This window comes from Canis lupus, chromosome 11 (assembly GCF_003254725.2).
Source record: "Canis lupus dingo isolate Sandy chromosome 11, ASM325472v2, whole genome shotgun sequence".
Taxonomy (NCBI): domain Eukaryota; kingdom Metazoa; phylum Chordata; class Mammalia; order Carnivora; family Canidae; genus Canis; species Canis lupus.
Window position 1 is genome coordinate 14,717,742 of NC_064253.1, and position 22,167 is coordinate 14,739,908.

Genomic DNA, 22,167 nt, shown 5'->3' on the forward strand with positions numbered 1-22,167 from the left:
GAGGTGAGGTAAAAAGAAGCCTTTATTTGGCTCTGTGCTCTGACAAAGCTAGCCCTCTCAAAAGGGCTCAGCAGTGCTACAAGAATTCATGGAACCCTTGAAGAGCTTTACTTCAGAATCAAATTAATTAATAAACAACAAATAAAAAGTGCAGGGGCCTGGGAATGAGAAAAAAAATAGGGAGGAGCATAATCTAGAGATGAGGCTGAGAACACAGTTTCTAAAGGACCCATGAGAGAAGCCCAGGAAGATACAGACCTCATGAGGTAGGGGTATTATAGATGGGGAAACTAAAACAAATTCTCACTGTGGTCTGTAAGCAATGATTACCAGGAAGATGTAAAGTCAAAAAAAAAAAATACAAATAGCTCTAATCAGTCACAGGCTAAGTGGTGAAGATGAGCAAGCAACTTCATGCAGCAGCTTTTGGGTCCCTGCAGACAGCCCCTCATTCACATCCTGCAGAGCTGCATCCTGCCTGAGCCCAGACCTACAGGCAGAGTTCATTCACCCTATTATATAAGCTCTGGTTTGTGATCCTCAGGTATATTTCGGTCTATGTATTGCCATCTATGGAGACTTTTAAAACAATTCTTTTACATGTGTTCTATTCCTGAGGCACAGCCCCTGACATGGGGACAATGAAGAGGATGTATAGACAAGGAGGGCACTGTAGGCTTTGCTGGTGTTGCAATTAGCAGGGCTAGAGAGAGTTCGTTGGTGGAGAGAAGTCAGGGGCAAAGTTGAGGGTGTTTCCATCCTAAGAATGTGTGAGATCTGAGCGGTGACAGGATAGCCAATGGGTCTGTGAGTTCCTATGAGGCAACTGTGGGTGCCCAGAAATAGTTTAGGTACTTTCCAGGGACATGAAATTTGCATTAACCATATACAACAAGAACAGAGTTCCTCATGCCACCGTGGCTTCAGTTTTATAGGAGACTGGCTGATAAGAACTGGTGACATTTGGGTACATTGTAATATCACCAATAATACCTTTATCTGCGGTCATGCTTCTTCATTCCCCTAGAATCTGATTTCCTTCCTTCCTCTCTGACTCTCATTTCCTCCCCCAAAGGTCTTGGGATTTTCATCTATTCTTCGGCTGGTGGGAATTTCACTCCGGTGGATCTATACATTCTGACACACATTTTATTTTAGTCAGATCTCAACTCATTTTTTTCTTTTTAAAACATTTTCATTGTCTTGATTTTTTTTAAATTATCCGATGGATATACACTTATTGTAATGAGTCAAATAATATACTAAAAGATGTAAAAAGTTGGGGATCCCTGGGTGGCTCAGCGGTTTAGCACCTGCCTTCAGCCTGGGGTGTGGTCCTGGAGTCCTGGGATCGAGTCCCGCATCGGGCTCCCTGCATGGAGCCCGCTTCTCCCTCTGCCTGTGTCTCTGCCTCTCTTTTTCTGTGTCTCTCATGAATAAATAAAATCTTCTAAAAAAAAGTTGTAAAACGGTAATGCTAATCATCTTTCTGCTACCCAGGCTCCAAACTTCTAATTCCACTCCATTAACATATATGTACCTTGCAACTTGCTTCCTTCACCTAGCAATGTAATTCGTATACCCTTAAAAATTAGCAGTTATAAATCGCAAATTATTTCTTTAATCTAATCATGCTCCAGAAAGTACATTTTCTATAAATTGCTTCACACCATTTATGGAGAATTTAGAACTATTTTATTGAATATGTATTCAGACAAGCGTTGTTTACCTTTATACGTATTTTCCTCTAATGTATTTTTCTCATAATGAACATATCTATTTCATGTTCACCTACATGAAAAACAGAATACAAATAGCACCCTTAGAAGTTCCTTGCCCCCTCACAATCACTACCCTCCCATCCAATATTTACCAACCTGACTTCTAATGTCACAGCTTTCCTTTTTTTAAAATTTATATAAATGGGGATGACTGTGTGCTCAGGGGTTGAGTATCTGCCTTCAGCTCAGGTCATATACTGGGGTTCTGAGATCAAGTCCCACATCGGTCTCCCCACAAGGAACCTGCTTCTCCCTCTGCCTGTGCCTCTGTCTCTCTTGTGTCTCTCATGGTTAAAAAAATAAAATCTTTTTAAAAAATTATATAAGGAAATCATCAGTATGTATGCTACTGTGTCTGAATTCTTTCATCCAACAGTATGATTGCGAGTCTTGTCCATATTTTTGCATATAATGTGTGTCCATTTTCCTTACTGTAAAGGAGGCTAGTAAACAAATATGACACAATTTGGTTTGTGTTCAGTTTGGGAACTAATATTAATAAGGCTGCTATGGACCTCAAAATAAGGAAGCCTCCCGAAAACTAGTCTCTTATATATCAAAAAAACAAACAAAAGCCTCTCTTTTAAAGTTCTTGTTTCTGCCACTAGTATCAAGAGTGTGATTTGAAATCCGAAGGTGAAGTTTAATTAACTTATTTTTCTCAGCATTTCTGAAATACCAAGGACAGTGTGCGCAGAATATTCTAGCCACCTGACTGAGAGCTAGAGCCTCATATTTCAAGGAAGTGCAAGTGTAGCCAAGTTGAAGCCAATGGAAGACAGTACCAAAACTACCAAGAGCATTCTACAGCAATAATGTCTCAGCAATGAAGAATAACTATTGCTCTGTGTATCAGGATCCAATCTAGAGGCCAGGAAGCCAGTAGAGGTGATAGCCAGAAAGACCTAGAAAGAATTAATGAAGAATTTCAATTTGTTCCATAAAAGATTAAAAAAAAAAAAAGAATACACAGAGTTGGTAGGAGAGGAAGACAAAGTGTAAGAAGGAAGAATGGAGCAGATAACAAGGGGAGGAAAGATGAAAGGAATGAAATGGTTAACAGATTTTTCAAAAACAGGAATGGATATAGGTGAAGGTGGCCAAAAGGTACAAACCTCCAGTGATAAGTAAATCCTAGGGGTATAATGTACAGCATGCTGACTCCAGTTAACAAGACTGTTGTATATTTGAAAGTTACTAAGAGTAGATCTTACAAGTTTTCATCATAAGAAAAAAATTTAACTACCTGAGGGGATAGATATTAATTAAACTTCTGGCAATTATTTCATAATACGTACATATATCAAATAATGATGCTGTATGTTTAAAATTCACACAATATGTTAAAAAATAGGAATGCATAAATTGAACTTTAAGTGGTTCCCATTGCTTTGATTATGCTATTTTTCATATCGCTGAATTCAGTTGATCTCTGTAATTCAGAGATTCCATATGTGCCAGTCCCCTACTTGCTAGAACAGATTTGTAACCCCAAAGTGAGCAATGGAGGTGATTTTGCAGTCATTGGTCAACATTCGTGCAGTAATGAAAACCTTGACTAGCATGAAGCACACATTTCCCGGCTGAGGTTGAATGAGGCAATGGCAGTTTTATGTCAGCTCTCATTGTAAACAAGTGTCCTTTCCACCCACTATTTAGTGTCACATTTTCTCATTTTTGTGCCTTTTGCTGAGTCTACTGTTTAAAATGCCTCCCAAGCATAGTGTTCAAGTGCTGTCTAGTGTCCCTAAGCACGCAAAGGCTGTGAAGTGCCTTACAGAGGGAAATGCTGTGTTCGATAAGCTTCATTCGGGCATGAGTTACAGTTCTGTTGGCCATGTTAATGGATCAAAATAGATATTAAATAATATATTTTATGTGTTTTATATAGAGAATATAATATGTATATTATAACATTGCTATATATTAAACAACACATGTGTGTTTCCTTAAACAGAAACTCATATAAAACAAGGTTATGCATTGTCTGTTGGTGAAAATATTACAATCAATCAAAGGCTTACAGGAACCTAACCCTATTATTTCTCCGAGAAGCCATAATTCAGTTTTTGTTAATCCAGGGTTCACAGTGACTGTATACAACTACTGAAAAAAAAAAGAAGGAACAATTGGCTGGATTTCATATTATCTGTTCCATGCAAGGGTCTTAGCAGAGAAATTCTAGACATCTCTGAAGAGAGAAACAGGTATAAATTAGGAAGAGATGGGGTTCTGCATCTAGATCAAACAGGTGCAGCCAGGGATTGCACTCTTTGGCGGCGTGATGCTTCAACATCAGTTCTGTATGTATAGGAAAGCAGAACTTGATACTGACAAGCACTTAAAACATGCTTTTGTGTGCTCAAATAACCTCTTCAGTACAATAACATCTTTATCTAGAAGATGAATGGTGTGCCAGCTATCAATCTTGAAGGAATGTTATCAGCATAAGAGTGACAATATCTAGAAAGTGTTAAGACTGTTTTTTAAAGAATTGTATTTTCATGGACCTGTTCATTATCACCAAATAGAATGCAATAAAATAATATTCAATTAAAGTTAGAACATACCATGTTATATATATATATATATGTATATATATGTATATATATATATCCCATCTTTGAAACCAGTTATGTGATTTACATCCATCCATACCCAAGCAATACATAATTAAGAAAAAATGCTTATCTTTTTTACTTTTAAAATGCATAACTGGAAACACAAATAGCCAAGCACACAAAGAGTAGCATTATTTATATCAAGTTCTGCAGAAGCACAGATTCTAGTGATTGTGCCACGAGTTTTATGGCGTCATCAAATATAAAATGAAGGTCAAAAGTGAAATGAAAAGAATGTAATGTATAAATGAAACTTCAGCATATGACCAGTTCTGCTTCTGAAGAACTCATTATATTAGTATGCTCTGATTTTTTTTTGCTTATTTTTGCATTAAAATCGGACTCTAAAAGACACTCACAAAATAATATGCTAAGATACTATTCAAAGGATGACATTGCCCATTGAATACCATTTAGTGCGAATCAGTGGTAGTACTATTAATTTCTCCCATTTTAATGCACACTTTAGCTAGCACATGACCCATACCATGAACATCAGTTACACCCCAGGGACCAGACATTAACAGCATGTGCTACGAGTGGTTTATTTTACAATTGCTGTGAAATAAAAGCTGATGGAAATGAGCCACTGGTGAATTACTTGCTAGCAAAAACAACAATATTTGTATCACTACTGAAAAACTCCCTCTGAAAAGGGGGGCAGGATAGGCAGAGGTTTTATTGTATTGTTCACACAGAAACATAAAGATAGAGAAGTCAGGGGAAGTAAACAGTTAAGAGTCTGAAATTATTTATCTGCAGTTAAACAGAATACATTTTAGTAGCTGAGATCCAATTAATTAAAGCACAATTTGGACACACAGACACAGAGACAGACAGACATACATAATCACGCAAATAAAGTAATAAAATAATAATTTCCAAATAAACTGTAGTTGGTAAGGTCTTTCCTCTCATAAAAGAAACATTAATAGGACTTCAATCTTTTGATGTAGGTAGGTGATCTTTCCAGAGCTATATGGGGAAAGAAAATTAAAATCTCACAGCAGGTTTTTCACAGAACTAATTTATCCCTGGTTGTGTTGTTGTTGTTGTTGTTGTTGTTTAATTTAAGAACATTGCTTCTTCTTGCATATCATTTTTCTATAAAACTCAGTCAATATCAGAAATATTTATGTTCTCATAGAAGATATGCAAATAGACTCAGACATTTTATTATACTTATAAAATATATAATTCTAACTCGATGTAATCCATACACAAAGACCTTGTCTGCACCGAAAAGATGCACTTGATTTATTTAAATACAATGCTCAAATATAATATCAATTACTCCCAGCTCCTCATTCTAAATTGGATTTAATCTGTTAACCTCTCACCTTCCTTTAAAGAGAGTCAGAATGAAGGATCGACATGAAAGAAGATGGAGTTTGCAAGAATAAAACGGCACAACGGAATACACTAAACACAAGTCGACCTGTTAATTATCCTGCTTACAGGTTTACACACACACACACTTTTGTCTATGATTAACTGGATTGTACAGCTGTTGTTCCTTTTGCTGAAAGCTTTGACCTTTTGCTTAAGTCCAATCTAGCACAAGGAAATCATTATTCATTTCTCTCCCACTCAAAGTCTGGATGCAGATTTGAAAATGTTATTTATTGTCTGCCTGTTAGTCTTTAGCGCGCAGCCGTTATTACTAAACGAGACAGCTGGCTGCATCGACCTATCCTTTACTGCCCCCAAGGCCACGCATCCCTAATTCAAGGATATCAGATAATGGTATGTGGCATGATTTACATGTAGAGAATTCCAAATTCATTGTGAGCCTATTTATAACTACAGCACCTTCGATAGGGAAGATGATTTAATAGAGGTTGTAAGGGTTTTCTGACAAGAGACATTAATATTAGAACCTTTTCCCAAGCACTGCAAACAGTGGTGCGGGGACTGAGCTTGCCTGAGTTATTTTTCATGGGAGACCCTTTTTCTGTTCATTAGCACTTACATTCCTGGGGTTGGAAAGCCACTGTTTAAACTCTAATTTGTATGTAATGAGCATATTCAATGCAAGGAGACTCTCCTTCATTAACAAAGCTGAAAAAAGGCTGGTAACTCTGATGAAAAAGGACATCTAATCTCATGGAAATTTAACCAGTCCAGTTTTGCGGATGGTGTTTGGAAAACCAAGGGTCTGCTCTCTAGAGATGGTCAAGGTGGATGGTAAAGATTCTGTAATGTCTTTTCAAAAGAGTTAGAAACAGGCTGATGTCTTAGCCAATACGCCTCCCTTCAATAAAACTAACTCTAATGGATGAGGCTGCCTCTGGGTATTGCTAAGAACATACAGGCAAGTCTATTTGCTTACACAGACGCTGCACTGCCAATGATTTTAGAAGGCATTTTGCAATGGTTCAAGCATCAAAAACAACAACAAAAACACAAAACAAACATGATGCCCTTTACCTAGAAGTCTTAAGAATTAACCACACATTTGAAAATGCAGTTTAAAGGAGCATGTTATCAAAGAAGTCTTCTTTATTAATAAGACTTCTGGTTCACAATAGATGAAACAAATCAGCACCCTTGGTGGTGTATTATATTTTTAATCTGAAATGTAAAACCAGTGTTCTATTTCAAACAGCAATTTTCACATAAAATATATCTCTAAAGACTGGAATCAGTTGGCATTTACTTTGAAAACCCTATATGCTATTGCTTTAAGGGGCAAGTTTCATTTGGGGATAAAATATTTCCTCTAGATTACTATCAATTCAAATTCAATCTTTAGAAATCTCTAGATGACATAATGAATGGCTTTTATGTACCAGGTTGGATTTTTATTATTTGTTTATTACATTAAAAAAAAAGATCCTGACGCCCAAATTGGAATCAACACCTTATTTTTATTTAGTTTCTCAGATTAATCATTCTAACCTGTCTAGAATTAATTTTATTAATTCATTCATCATTTATAATAAAAATAACATCTTCCAAGAAGTCCCATAATAAAAATAAAAGTAATCAGTGGAAAAATAATATCCCTAGTACACTCATGACTCAAAATCCAAGAACATCCAGCACCATCTCTGTTCATCGTTTGTTTCTTGTTGTTATTGCACTTAATACATATTTGAGGATCCTCATTCAGTTGCCTGGAATTATAACAGTGCAGATAAAGCACAGAACTCAGATTATGCAAACCCTGTTCTCTATGATTTGAAGGGAAATAAGACACTCCCATTTCATTTGGCTCCTAAGAATCGGTGACAATATGCTCTTCCTGAAAAACAAGGCTTGGATCTAACTCATGATGTTTTATAAAGTATCCTTTCAGTTGCATGTTTTTTTGAAGTGGCTAGCACGCAAACACAACAAAGACTATCAAAACTAAGGCAGATGGTATGATCCTGTATTCTTGGACTTAGGATAAACCAAATGAAATCAGAATTAAGTTACTTTGAAGGATACAAATCCTATGGTGCAGACGAGTGAGTAGTTTCCTGTTTCCTCTGATGAGCTTGCCATTAATCAAGTTATACTCCATACTCAGGACAGTGCATTCTTTTTTCAAGTTCTGTGGGTGGGGAGAGGATTTGTAATGAACTTAAAAGAGAATTGTCGAAGTGTGCTGAAATTTGTGATGAACATGTCATGAACTGAAAATAGCAACTACTGGGGATCCCTGGGTGGCGCAGCGGTTTAGCGCCTGCCTTTGGCCCAGGGCGCGATCCTGGAGACCCGGGATCGAGTCCCACGTCGGGCTCCCGGTGCATGGAGTCTGCTTCTCCCTCTGCCTATGTCTCTGCCTCTCTCTCTCTCTCTCTCTCTCTCTCTCTCTATGTGACTATCATAAATAAATAAAAATTTTAAAAAAAAGAAAATAGCAACTACTGACAGAAATGTAAAGATAAATAACATTGTAACTAAGGGTTTATTTTCATTAGAGGAGAGAAATTTGGAGCATTTTCCTTGATGATTTAAATAAGGTAGCTAGCTAATTAATATTTACTGAGCAACTCTCCTGTGTTCCATGCACGTCCTACACTCATCTCAAATGATATACATGAAGTAATTTAGAAAAACCACATACTACTTTGGAAATATGACACTATTACACTATAGCCTTTTACACAGGTATAGCCATACACCGTAACCTAGGAAGTACTGATTACATTTTTTCCAAATTTAACAAAGAAATGCACCAATCCAAATTACTATTATGGGGGGGGGGCTGAAATATATACATCCTGAGGCCTAATATAGGGACCAAGGAATAACCCTCTCTGAGCCTCAGAAGGTACATGTTTTCCAAGTAAAATAAGAAGGCAAGCACTCTTCTTGAATGAAGACTTGAAAATATTATTTTCATGATGTTTAGAAAAATGTTTTATGCTTCACATTACAAGAGCCATATTTTTCAATTCTCCAAAAAGATGACAAGTGGGTTTATTCTCCTCAAAGCTTGGCACACTAGTTTGATATGTGCTGTCAAGGAAAAGAATTATTTTCAAAATTTTATTATTTTGTATTTGAAAGACCCAATAGCTATTCAAGGACCAAATATTTAGGAGAGTGGCTATTTCTATTAAAGGATGAAATTACACATGGAGAGAAGCCACTACACTGTTTCTCCAGGCATTAAGATGTATTGGGTGTTGGGGTGCCTGGGCGACTCAGTTGGTTAAGCTTCTGACCCTTGGTTTCGGCTCAGGTTGTGATTACATGGGTCACAATCTCATGGATCATGAGATCCAACCCCATGTGGTCTCCATGCTCAACAGGAAGTCTGCGGGAAGATTCTTTCCCTCTGCCCCACCCCTCACACCCTCTCTTTCTCTCAAATAAATAAAATAAATCTTTATAAAAGCAAGACTTCATATACACAATCTTAGAGCTTCACATATGTCAGGACCCAATAAATGATTATTGACTCTAATCCAGTAGTTCTCATGTGGGGAAAAAGGAGAGGTGCAGGGCAGAAATTTTGCTCCCGATGGACATGTGCCAATATCTGGAGACACTTCTGGTTGTCACAACTTGGGGAGAGGACTTCTACCAGTTGTCACAACTGGGAGTGGTTTCTGCTACCATCTAGAGAGTAGAATCTAGGGGGTAGGGGGTAGGAATTATAAGTATCCAATAGTCCCAGGGCAGCCTGGGACTGAAAGATCTATTCAGAAAGATCTATTCAGATCTATTCAGACCCTAAATGTCAATAGGGTCAAGATTGAGAAACTCTCCCATAATTGCTTGTACTACACCAAAAATTAAACTTCTAACCTTAACTTTTAATTAACTCTTATAAAATGTAAGCGTATATCCCTAAAAATTAATATGTCCCATTTGAGAAAAAAATAGCAACATGAAAATATTTACACTCACCTTTTGAGCAGACACTCCTTTAGGGAATTTTAATAGAAGTGACACTGGCCAGTGCTCACTAGCACTGAGGAAAATGCTATCACTGATGGAGGGAGATACTGGGTAGGCTGGATGAGTAAATGGCAAAGATCTTGAGCCATCACTACTGTATTTAAATTTGAGGTTATAATCAAGTTTAGAGTGGTTAATACATACATGAAGTAAAAACTTCAAAAAATACAAGAGAGTATTCAGTAAAAGCGAATACTCTGTCCCACAGTCATCTTTTCCTTTCTAGAAAAAAACTTCTTAGGTTCTTTTCCCAGCATGTTCTACAATTTATTTGAGGTGCTTCCAGAGTTATTACTCTGCATGTAAGCAGTGAGTACACATAGATCTATAGATACATATCAAAGACAGTAGATCATGCACACTGTTCTGAATCATATTTTGCCTTCCAATAAAATATCTTACAGGTCTATTATGCATGCCTTATTTTTTAAATTGCTACATAACATGAATCATGAATAAAAATGATATTAAAATGAAATGGAATATAAAATAAATGGAAATAACCATATGAAAATAACTATTTTAACCAGTTTCCTGTTAAATGCATTTAAATTGTTTTCAATCTTTTGTTATTATCAATATTACTACAATATTGGCACTGTACATAGGTCATCTTTGCTTTTGTGATTATAACCATTATTTCTTTTTTTAAGATTTATTTATTTATTTTAGAGAGAGAGAACCAGGGGAGGGGCAGAGGGAGAGGAAGACAATCCTTAAGCAGACTCCCCACTGAGCATGAAGCCCAATGTGGGGCTTGATGCAGAGTTCAATCCCAGGACCCCAAGATCATGACCTGAGCCAAAATCAAGAGTTGGACACCCAACCGACTGAGCCACCCAGGTGCCTCTAATCATGTTCATTTCCATACAGAAGTAGCCTGGCTTGTTAAAAGGACATATGCATTTTCTATCTTAATAGATACTATCAAATTGCTGATCATATATATATATACATATATAGATGTGGGTGTGTGTGTATATATACACACACACACACACACACACATATATATGAGCCTATTTCTTTACATTCATGTCAATACCGTTTGCTGACAAGCCCTTTGCAAATCTACTAAATAAAAAAAAAATGTAGTTTTATTTGAGGATGTAGGGAAAAGGGAACCTTTGAACACTGATGGTGGGAATGTAAATTGGTGCAGCCACTGTGGAAAACAGTATGGAGTTTCCTAAAAAAATTAAAAATAGAATTACCATACAATCTAATAATTCCTTGACTAGATATTTTTTCAAAGAAAAGAAAAACACTAATTCAAAAAGATATATGCACCCTTATGCTTATTACAACAATATTTACAATAGCCAAGATACAAAAGCAGCCCAAGTATCCATTGATAGATAAATGAATAAAGAAGATGTGGTGTACACACACAGACACACACACACACACACACACAGAGAGAGAGAGAGAGAGAGAGAGAGAGAAATATTACTCAGCCATAAAAAAGAATGAGATTGTGCATTTGCAACAACACGGATCGACCTAGAGACTATTATGTTAAGTAAAATAAGTCAGACTAAGAAAAATAGATACTATATGATTTCATTTGGATGTGGAATCTAAAAAAATGAATAAACAAATAAACAAAAAAGCAGATTCATACCTACAAATACAGAGAAAAAAACTGATGGTTGCCACAGGGGAAAGAGGTGGAGAGATTGGGCAAAATGGATGATGGGAAGTGGGAGGTACTGACTTCCAGTTATAAAATGAATAAGTCATGGGAATAAAAGACCTAATAGCATAGGAAATACAGCCACTAGTACTGTAATTGCATTGTATCATGAGAGATGGTAGCTACACCTGTGGGGAGCATCGCATAACATATAGAGTTGTTGAATCACTACTTTGTATGCATGAAACTAATGCAACATTGTGTGTCAACTATACTCAAAAAAATGTACTTTTTGTTTTCTTTTATTATGAGGGCAGTTTTATATATTTACATGGTTTAAATATATTTATACTTTTATACCTGATGATAATCTTTGCCCATGTTTCAATTAGGTTATTGGGGTTTTTTTCTGTTAGATGTTGACAAATCTATAAACATTAACAAAACTGTCATTTTCTCTGTAATATGAATTGCAAATTTTCTCCACTTTTCTCTTTGACCATGTTTGTTTTTGATGTAGAGCATTTCTTCAGAATTTGTTTTAACTTATATCAATCTTTTATTTTATGGCTTCAGGATTTAATTTAGAATTAAAATTTTAAAACATGTCATGTTTTCTATTTTGTGATTTTCTGTTTGTTTTTAACCTTTGATCCATTTGAATTTATCCTAGCTTAAAAAGACTAGCTTTATTTTTCTTTAAGATATCTACCCTGTTATGCTAACAATATCCATGTTTTTATCCACAATAATTTAAAATTACATTTCATTTTTGTATTACTTGGTCCTATTGCTGGATTTTTATTTTGTTTCATAGAACTCTTTGTCTAGTCTTAGGCCAACATTACATTGTTTAAATTATTGTAGTATAAAATGTTTTAATATTCAGCAGGAAGCAAACACATTCTTTCAGGACATTTTTTGCCCTTAGATAATTAATACAGGGAAGCTAAGCTAATACATGTGTGTGAGAGATGAGTATGACTGCAAACAGCCTTTCTCCCTTAGGTTAAGAGATTATATTCCCTCTGGAGTTTCTCACTGAAAACTGGGCAACCAGCATATCAAACCTATAAATTTTCACTCCAAAGGAATGCTCTCTCTTTCTACTTTTGTCCTTCAAAGTCAACTTCAAGAATGAACGTGAAGATAAAAGCTAGATAAGAAAATACTTGGCAAAGAATGGAAACCTATTTTCCTCCTCTGTCACATGAATGGGTTGACTTTTCAAAGTCATTCACAGGACTTACTTGCTTATCAGGATGGAGGACGTTGTTGGAAGCAGAAATGGTTGACAATCAAATGTGCTCTTGACGTATGCACATCAGACTCGTGCATTGAGTGAAGTCTTTCCCATCTATGAAGGCAGACACTTGACCCAATCACTGCTTTCTTTGCTGTTGCGTGTGCAAAGAATAAAATCAGTTTAAATCTGCACTTTGTGAACTTATCCACCAATACTCTTTTATGTCAATGGAATGAAAGCATTTGAAAATCAACACAAGAATGTATACCAAAATAATTGCTTAAGTGGCCAAATTCGATTAGACTCAACCTTGTGCTTTGTATTATGTTGTCTGAAACATTTACGACATACTGCCCCGAAGCTTAAAATAATGGAACTTCTGTTATCTTACTATTATTTTTTTAATCTAACTCATAAGGTTTGTAAATATCCCTGATGACCAGATTGACTAAATTTAATTAAATGTAAGCATTTAACTCAACAGGTCACCAGTGCAATGTGGTTCAGGACCCCTTCCTTCAAGTATTCCTAGGGCTTCCACAGGGGGATTTCTCATGTGCTCAAAAACAATCCCCCATCCCCACGCAGCCACACCACCTTACTCAGCACAGCAGTCCCTTGCCTATGGCCACAGTTGGTCCATTGGGCAAAGAGGACAGATTCCCATCTCCATTGTCTTTTCTAGGCCCCTGGATGTATTCCTTTTTATTCCAGTGGGCTCTACAGCCTCCTGCCCCTGTCTCAGCAACTGCTGCTTCTCCTACAGCTCCTCTGGGCACACTCCTCTCTAGTGTCTGGTCTGAGCCCTTAGAATGCAAGGGCCATAGGAAAGTCTGAGACAAAAGAAGAAAGTATATCTCTTGGTCTTGACATTTTACCCTATTTGTGGGCCTGCAGAGGACAACTTGGTCTTCCATATGTTTCGTAGTTCCTTAAAATGCTCTTCTTTTTTACTTTACTCTTACAGTTTTTATTCTTCACTTTAACCTGTTTCTCTCCTCAGAACCTAACCATACTTCTACACAGTTGGCCAGGAGATAGATTAATGTAATAGAACAATGCTGTATCATGGTCTGTACTTGCCTCCAGGAAAGAAAGGATGAGGCACCAAGTCAAGTTCATGTGGCTATATCTTTCTTACATCAGGGTATGTCCTCACCTGGGAATCTCTTCACCTCCCCCTTCAAACATACTTTTGTCAGGTCACCCAATAACTCATCAGTTTTGCCCAGAGTTCTACATTCCAGCATCAGACATGGTGCATTGTCTTTTCTAAAAGGAGGCTTTGCAGCTGACACAAAAAAAGAATCTCCTGAGATTGACTAGTGAGCTGTGGTGTGAAAGATAAGATCAGCTGAAGGTAAGGCTCATCTTTAAGCTTAGGCTCTGAGATGGGTGGTAAGGTCATAAATGTGATAGGAAATTCAATGCAAGTATAAGGATGGAAATAAAGGGGCATTTGTTTGGCATGGTTGTTTGAGCATCAAACCCTTGCTTTTGGCTCAGGTCATGATCTCAGGGTCATGAGATCCAGCCCCACAACAGGCTCCATGCTCAATGTGGAATCTGCCTGAGATTCTCCCTCTCTTTCTCTGAAATAAATAAGCAAATCTTTTTTTTTAAAGATGGAGATAAAAAATTTAAAAAGCATGTTATCTGCATGACATGAACATAAAAAGATTTACTTTCTTCTGAGACAGAAGGGTAGGATTGCTAGATAAAATACAAGATACACAGCTAAAATTGAATTTCAGATAAACAATAAATAACTGTTTAGTGTAAATAGGCTCCCTGCAATGTTTGGGGCATACATAAACTAAAAAATTCCTTGCTGTTTTCCTGAAATTCAGACTTAACTGGGCACTCTGTATTTTTTGCCTGCTAAATCTGCCAATGTCACTCAAGAGAGGGGGCAAAGATTAAAGATGTGTTATTCAAGTATATTTTAAAATTTATATGGAAAGGCAAAGGAACTAGAACAGCTAAACACTACTGAACAAAAAGGATAAAGTGGAAAGAATCACACCACTCAGTTTTAAGACTTACTCTATAGCTACAGTAATCAAGACCATGTGGTATTGGCAGAGAAACAGACACAAGTAGATCGATGGAGCAAAATAGAGAATTCAGAATAGACCCACACAAATGTGTCCAATTGATGTCTGACAAGAATAAAAAAAGCAACCCAGTGGATGAAGGATTGTCTTTTCAACAAATGGTGCTAGCACTATTGAACATCAATAGCCCCCTCCCAAATAAACAACATATCTTTGACTAAAACTTTATACCTTATACAAAAATTAACTTGAAATTGGTCATAGATATAAATGCAGGAAGTAAAACTACAAAACTTTTAGAAGAAAATACAGGAGGAGATCTTTGCAATGGGGTTAGGCAACAAGCTCTTAGATATGACACCATAAGGACTATCCATAAAAAGAAATATTGACAAATTGCATTTCATCAAAATTAAAAGAAAAGACAAAACATTTACTCCTAAAAGACTGTGTCAAGAAATTGAAAAGGTAAGTCACCAACTGGGAGAAAATATTTGCAAGCTGCATACCCATCAGAGGACTCATGTACAGAATATACAAAATAAGAATCCAACGTAAGAAAATAAGCATTCAGTTAGAATATGGACAAGTAAGTTGAACAGTTCACCAAAACAAATATATGAGTGGCAAATAACACATGGAAAACTCTTCAATATTACTAGTCATTAAGGAAAAGTCAGTTTAAAATACAGTATACCACAGCACGTCTATAACATGATAATTAAAATAGTGATCCCAGCAAATGCTAGTGAAGATGTATAGAACTGAATCACTGACATTGCTGATAGGATCTAGCAATAGCACTTCTGGGCATTTATCCTAGAGAAGTGAAAACTTCTATTCACACTAAGCCGATGTATGAATGATCACAGCAGCTTTATTTGTAGTAGCTAAAATCTACCAAATGTCCTTCAACAGGTAAATGATTAAGCAACCTGTGGTACATTCTTATAGTGGACTACTACTCATCAATATAAAAGAAAAAATAAAACTACTGACACACAGGGCAACTTGGGCGGATCTCGAGGACATTCACTGAGTGCAAAATCCAGCAGAAGAAAAAGTTGCATACTTTATAATTCCACTTATATGGAATTTGTGAAATACCAAAATTACACCAATAGAGAGCAGATTTGTAATTACCAAAGGTTAGAGAAGAGGAGGGAGAGCAAGAGTTTAAAGAGGTAGTGGAAGGGAGTTCTTTGCAATGAAGAAATAGTTCTATGTCTTGATTATAATGGCAGTCATATGAATCCGTATGTGGGATAAAGTATGATAAAATTATACACAAAGACATGCAAAAAATAAGCACATGAGAAAAGTGGAATAGTCTCAGTAAGAGCTATAGTCTAATTAATTGTGTTGTGCCATTCGTTTTCCTGGTTTTGATTATGTACGATGCAACCAATGGAGAAGCCGGGTGATGGATACAAGGATTTTCTCTTTAAAATCTTTTTTAAAAAGATTTTTTTTTAAATTATGTTAGTGAGAACATAAGAGTGGATTACTTTATTCCAGGGGGTAGCATTTATGATGAGAAGAGTTCTAAGAGCAGACTCCTGGCAGACATTACACAGAGCCAGCAAAGACATCACAGAGGAAGAAGTCCCATCACAGGAGAGTGGCATGAAAGCCAAAGGAAAGTAGATTTTCACACACACGCACAAGTGTATGCCCACACACACGGGGCAATCGACAGTGTCAACCGCTGAAGGTGGAGGTATAGGAACCTGGGATGGCAAATCAACACTGAACTAGTACAGGTCCAAAAGGCATTGGAAGTAGCTCATGAACTCTTCCAGGAAATTAAAAGGCAGGAGAAAGAAAAAGTCCCACCAACAGATGAAGGGGACATGAAAAAAGATTAACCTTGACTTAGGGCAAAGAAATACAGAGTACTTCAAAATGAGGAAAAGAGTTTACCTCTTTAAGAAGCGAAGAAAAGCAAATGACACCTAAGAGTACACCTAAAAAGGGCTCAGGAGTTGGGACCAAGTGCTCAGACTGAAGGGTCAGCCTTCTGGAAACAAAGTCTAGTTCTAGTTCACAGGGACATAAGACTAAAGGAAACCAAGGCAGAGACACAAATATTTGAATTTTGAGAAGCATCACAGTATGAATCATTGCTAGTGGGTTTTGTGGGTTTTGTGATTAATAACATACTTTACAAAACAACACAAACCTAGATTTAATGAATCAAAACTAAAACTGGCCATAAGAATTAGGTTTCACCTGAAGGCATGTAATTCTTATTTAGGAATCTGGTGAAGGCAAAGCTCTCCAGGCCATGATGCCACAGGCTTGTTGAACATGTGCTGACTTAAAACCCTAAAGTGAAAGAATGCTATGAAAAATTTTGATTTTCTCTATGTGCTTCATTAGTCTGAAGTTTTTGAATACTTCTATACATAAGAATGTTATGGTAAAACTAATTTTATATGTAAATCACATTAAAAATAAATAGATTATGTATTAGAGTCTCACAAAATTCAGAATCAATTTTTTCTAAGGGAGATACTTCACACTAAGACTTGTTCAATAATTAAGTGACAATAAATTGCACTTATGTACTATGGCAAGCTTGTTGACATTAACCTTGTTTGAAATCCTACATTGGTCACCTACGCTTCTGACATGCCTTAGAGACCAGTGACAATGATGAAACAAAATAGTCTCTAGGGACCAGCAACTGCGTTGTTAGTTGAAGCATCTGAAAGCCATCAAAGTACTCTAAAGCAGTTAACAATATTTTACTGATGAAAGAAAGGGAAGACAAGAAACATGAATAATTGTGGGAGGGGAGGCTTTCTTATTTTTATTTGTTTGGATCATAGCTTTGAACCACATTTTCTCCGAGTGCATCTGGTACCAAAGATACCAGGATCAAGTGGGATATGGTAACAAATACACAGACATGAAAGTTCTAGAGGAGACCCACTAGACTATTGACCATGTTTATCTCTGAGAAAAGATATACATCTTTCTTTTTTTAGAGAGAAAGAAAGAGTGCAGGAGTGGGCATGGGGAGGGGTATAAGGAGGGGTAGAGGGGGAGAGTGATAGAGAGAATCTTTAGTGGGCTCCATGCCCATTGTGCAGTCCAACCTGGGGCTGGATCTCACCACCCTGATATCATAGCCTGAGTCGATCAAGAGTCAGATGCTTAACACACTGAGCCACCCAGGCACCCCAAGATATAAATTTCTATATCAGTTTAGCTTTTTCCCTACTAAGCATGTGTTCATGTTTACTTGTATAATTAAATACAGTTGACCCTTGAGCAATACAGGTTTAAATTACACAGGTCACTTATATGTGGATTTTTTGGACAAATACAGTATAATTCCATAAATGTATTTTCTCTTCCTTATGATTTTCTTAATAATGTTTTCTTTTCCCAAGCTTACTTTGTTGTAAGAATACAGTAAATAAAACACATATGACATACAAAATATATGTTAGTCAACTGTTTATGCTATCAGTAAGGCTTCTAGTCAACAGTTACGCTACTTAGTACTTAAGTTTTTGGGGCATCAAAAGTTATATGTGAATTTTTGACTGTGTGAAGGTCACCACTCCTAACTCCTCCTGCATTGTTCAAGGGTCAATGATAAATAGATGTATAAAATAAAACTCTAACAAAAACATTTCATGTATTCATAGGTCCTCATCTCAGCATTATAATTACAACTAAGTGAGGTATTATACAATGTAAGTACTCAATGCAAGTTAGCTATTGTTATTGTTTTGCCAAGATACTACAAATGATTTTCTGAAAGGACTATAGCAAATAAAAAAGATGGTTGCAAACTGACACTCTTCTCACTGAGACGTAGAGCCAGTTTCCACTCTTGTTGAAGCTGAACTGGCCCATGGCCACTTTAACCAATAAAATATGATGAAGGGACACCTGAATGGCTCAGTGGTTGAGCATCTGCCTTTGGCTTGGGTCGTGATCCCAGGGCCCTGGGACTGAGTCTCGCATCAGGCTCCCTGCAGGGAGCCTGCTTCTTCCTCTGCCTGTATCTCTGCCTTTCTCTCTGTGTGTCTCCCATAAATAAATAAATAAAATCTTAAAAAAAAAAAATAGGGACGGGCTCAGTGGTTGAGCATTTGCCTTTGACTCAGGGCATGATCCTGGAGTCTTAGGATGGAGTCTTACATAGGACTCCCTGCAGGGAGCCTGCTTCTTCCTCTGCCTATATCTCTGCCTCTCTCCACGTGTCTATTATGAATAAATAAAATATTTAAATAAATAAGAAAATAAATAAATAAATAAATAATGACGAAAGCAGTACCATTCTGGTTCTCAGACCAAACTTTAAGAGAATCTGCAGCCTTTTTTGCAATCTCATGAGCCCTGAGTCACTGAGTAAGAAGATTGCCTCCTTAGGCCACCATATTGTGAGGAACACCAGAGGATAAGACACTGTGGTGAGAAAAACACAGCAAGTCTCACCAGGTATGTGAATGAGGATGCCATCTTGAAAATAATAGCTCATAAAATGGATACAGAGTATTCAACTAAAACATTATCAGACCAACAAAATTGTGAGTAAAACTAAAACGGTTTTTAAACCTCTTAGATTTGAGGTGGTTTGTTACACAGCTACAGATAACCAAAAGAGCATCTCTAATGGGGACTCTACCTGTCTTCCTGTGTGCATTTTCCAATTTTCTAAAGAAATCACGAAATTCCTTGGCTTACAAATAAATTTTAAACTGTAGAAATTCTTTTAGTTTAAATGAAAAGTCAGAGAGAAGATGGAGTAGTTTCCAATGGAAAAGCCCTCTACAAAAACAACTAATAAGGCTGGATCTATCTATATATGTTAAATGACCCCTCGAGTCACTGTGGAAGCAATGAGATTCAGAGAGCTGAAATTTCATTCAGGGGGGAAACTCTCGGTGTTGAGCTAATGAGCTGCAACTGTTTGTCCTGAGGAAATTGTTGACATTCAGCATATGCTAGAGGCTGGCAATCTAGGTTTGGCCCAGATAGAGTGTCACTGCTTGGGGACAGTGAAACCATTAGAGCTTTTGGTGGTACTACGGGAAAGCAATAGTAAAACTACAGGCTTTGAAGGAACTCAACACACAGCAATGTTCCCCCTCAAGCCATTTGCCAAATGTTGAAGCAGATAGAGTAGAGTTGGTTCCTTTGTAGCTATGCTGAAAACGTTTGAATAACAGGAAATTTTTAAGCACTCTGTATACCAAGAGGTATGCAGAAGTAAAAAGCTCACCAAGGTGACAGAGCACAGATACACACCAGTTGAAAACCCTTGGGGAGACAGTGAACAGACTATCTGTAGCTACATTTTCCCTGGAGGTCTTTAGCAATTCTGTGCATAGGACAGAATCTGAGGCTCGAAAACAGAGAAATGGTGGTGGTCTCAATAAAGCTAAAGTAAAAAAAAAAAAAAAAAGGAAGACCAGATAACTCCAAGTAAAAGACTAAATTTATCAGGGTGGATAAAAATAAAAAGCAAGCCACCTGCTGCTTATAAGAAAAGTGCCTCACTGAGGGGGACACTTGACAGGATGAGCACTGGGTGTTATTCTGTATGTTGGTAAATTGAACACCAATAAAAATTATTTATTAAAAAAAAAGAAAAGAAAAGTGCCTCAAATATGAGGACAACAAAATGGTAGACCTAAAATGGAAAAATATATCAAGCATGTGCTAAGCAGAAGAAAGCTGGAGCAACCATATCGATGCAGACAGAGTTAACTTCAGCAAAGAAGAATGACTAGAGATACAGAATATTTCACCACAATAATGTGGCCAGCACAACAGTAAGATAATAATTCAAAGTCTGTTGAAAAGTCTGTTGAAAAGCTATTATAAAATAGCTTCAAATATATACAGGGCTGCCTGGGTAGCTCGGGATTTTGGTTCAGGTCATGATCTCATGGGTAATGAGACTGAGTATGGTGTTGGGCTCCCTGCTCAGCAGGGAGTCTGCTTGAGATTCTCTCTGTCCTTCTGCCCCTCCCACTACTCACACTTACTCACTCTTGCTCTGTCTCTCTAAAATAAATAAATATGGCTGTATGGCTCAGTCAGTTAAGCATCTGCCTTCAGCTAGGGTCATGATACTGGGGTCCTGAGATCGAGCTACGTCAGGCTCCTCCTGTTCAAAGGGGAGTCTGCTTCTCCCTCTTCCTCTGCTCTTCCCCCACTGATCATGCTTCTCCTCTCCCTCAAACAAATATATAAAAAATGTTTGAAATAAAAAAGATTTTCTCTCTCTCTCCCTCTACCCCTCCCCACTCACGCACCCTCTCTCTTAAATAAATGAAATCTTTTTAAAAAATAAAAAAGTAAAATAAATCTTTCATATTATATATATATATATATATATATATATATAGGCAAAAACTGACAATATTAAAAAGAGAAATGGGCACATTCACAGCCTGGAGAAGTTAACATACTTCTTGCAAAAGTTGACAGGAAAGGCAAACAAAACAACTCATGGGGACATATGAGTTAGCATTAATGATAATTAACAAAATTGACTTATATATATAACTATAAATAAATAGTGCAGTGAAGTAAAACAAAAGCCAATGGTTATGTGGAAAAGAGGAAAAGAATGGCATTCTAAGTTGTTGGAAAGATAGTACCATGATGGAAATCTTAGACTTCAGTGTTCAGTCCTCATTCTTATCATGGTAATTATGAGCTATAACATCACCAGAAGGAATGGAGTGTTTCTTAATAAACCAATGTCATTCTGCTGGCCTAAAGCTTTCTCCAAAGATACGACTCCTGTACTTCATTCTTCTGGGTAAAACCTATTAAATTCTGTTCAGATTCCCCTCTCAGAACCAAACAAACTCAGCGACAACAACAAAAAGTCACGTCTTCTCTTTCTTCCAAAGAAAGGCCCAATCAAATTTGAAGTATAAATTCCGCACCAAAATCCATCCAGTTTTCGTCCTTGCAATACACCCTGACTTCCTCACTTTGATTTATGGGCACATTGGTTTCTCTCAAGAATCTTTAAGGGACAGTTAGTTGGCCCAAAGTCAAATCAGTCACACTGCTTGCCAAATAAAAACAGTCTCCAGTGTGTCTTTTCATGTTTTGATGCATATCTTCTTTTGAATACCTTATAAAATGTATGATTCTTCAAGTCCTGGAAAAATGCCCACCCCTTGCTGCACTGTCCACTTACTCTTCCTCTCTAAAAGATCCTTGGCTTGCCAATTACATCAGTTCATTTCTAAGCCAATTAAATTATATCAATCTGTCAGGGTTTTTTAAAATTAATTAAATTGATTGTTGGGTATCATGTAGGATTGACATAAAATAGGATAAACCCCAAATTATAGGCTCATAAGTAGAAAGTAGCTGACATAATCAATCATCAGTATGTATCTTCTTATAAAACAATAAAATGCTATGAAGAAGGACT

The 22,167-nt window shown here is 36.9% G+C and overlaps 1 long non-coding RNA gene across 2 annotated transcripts in view; it reads right to left on the reverse strand.

Annotated features, from left to right (window-relative positions):
* LOC118350176 (uncharacterized) overlaps positions 1–22,167 on the reverse strand; it is a 323,534-nt gene that overhangs the window by 43,436 nt on the left and 257,931 nt on the right. For both annotated transcript variants that reach the window (XR_007413936.1, XR_007413938.1), the window contains exon 7: positions 12,689–12,835. This is a non-coding gene — a long non-coding RNA (uncharacterized LOC118350176). The remainder of the gene's footprint in view (positions 1–12,688; positions 12,836–22,167) is intronic.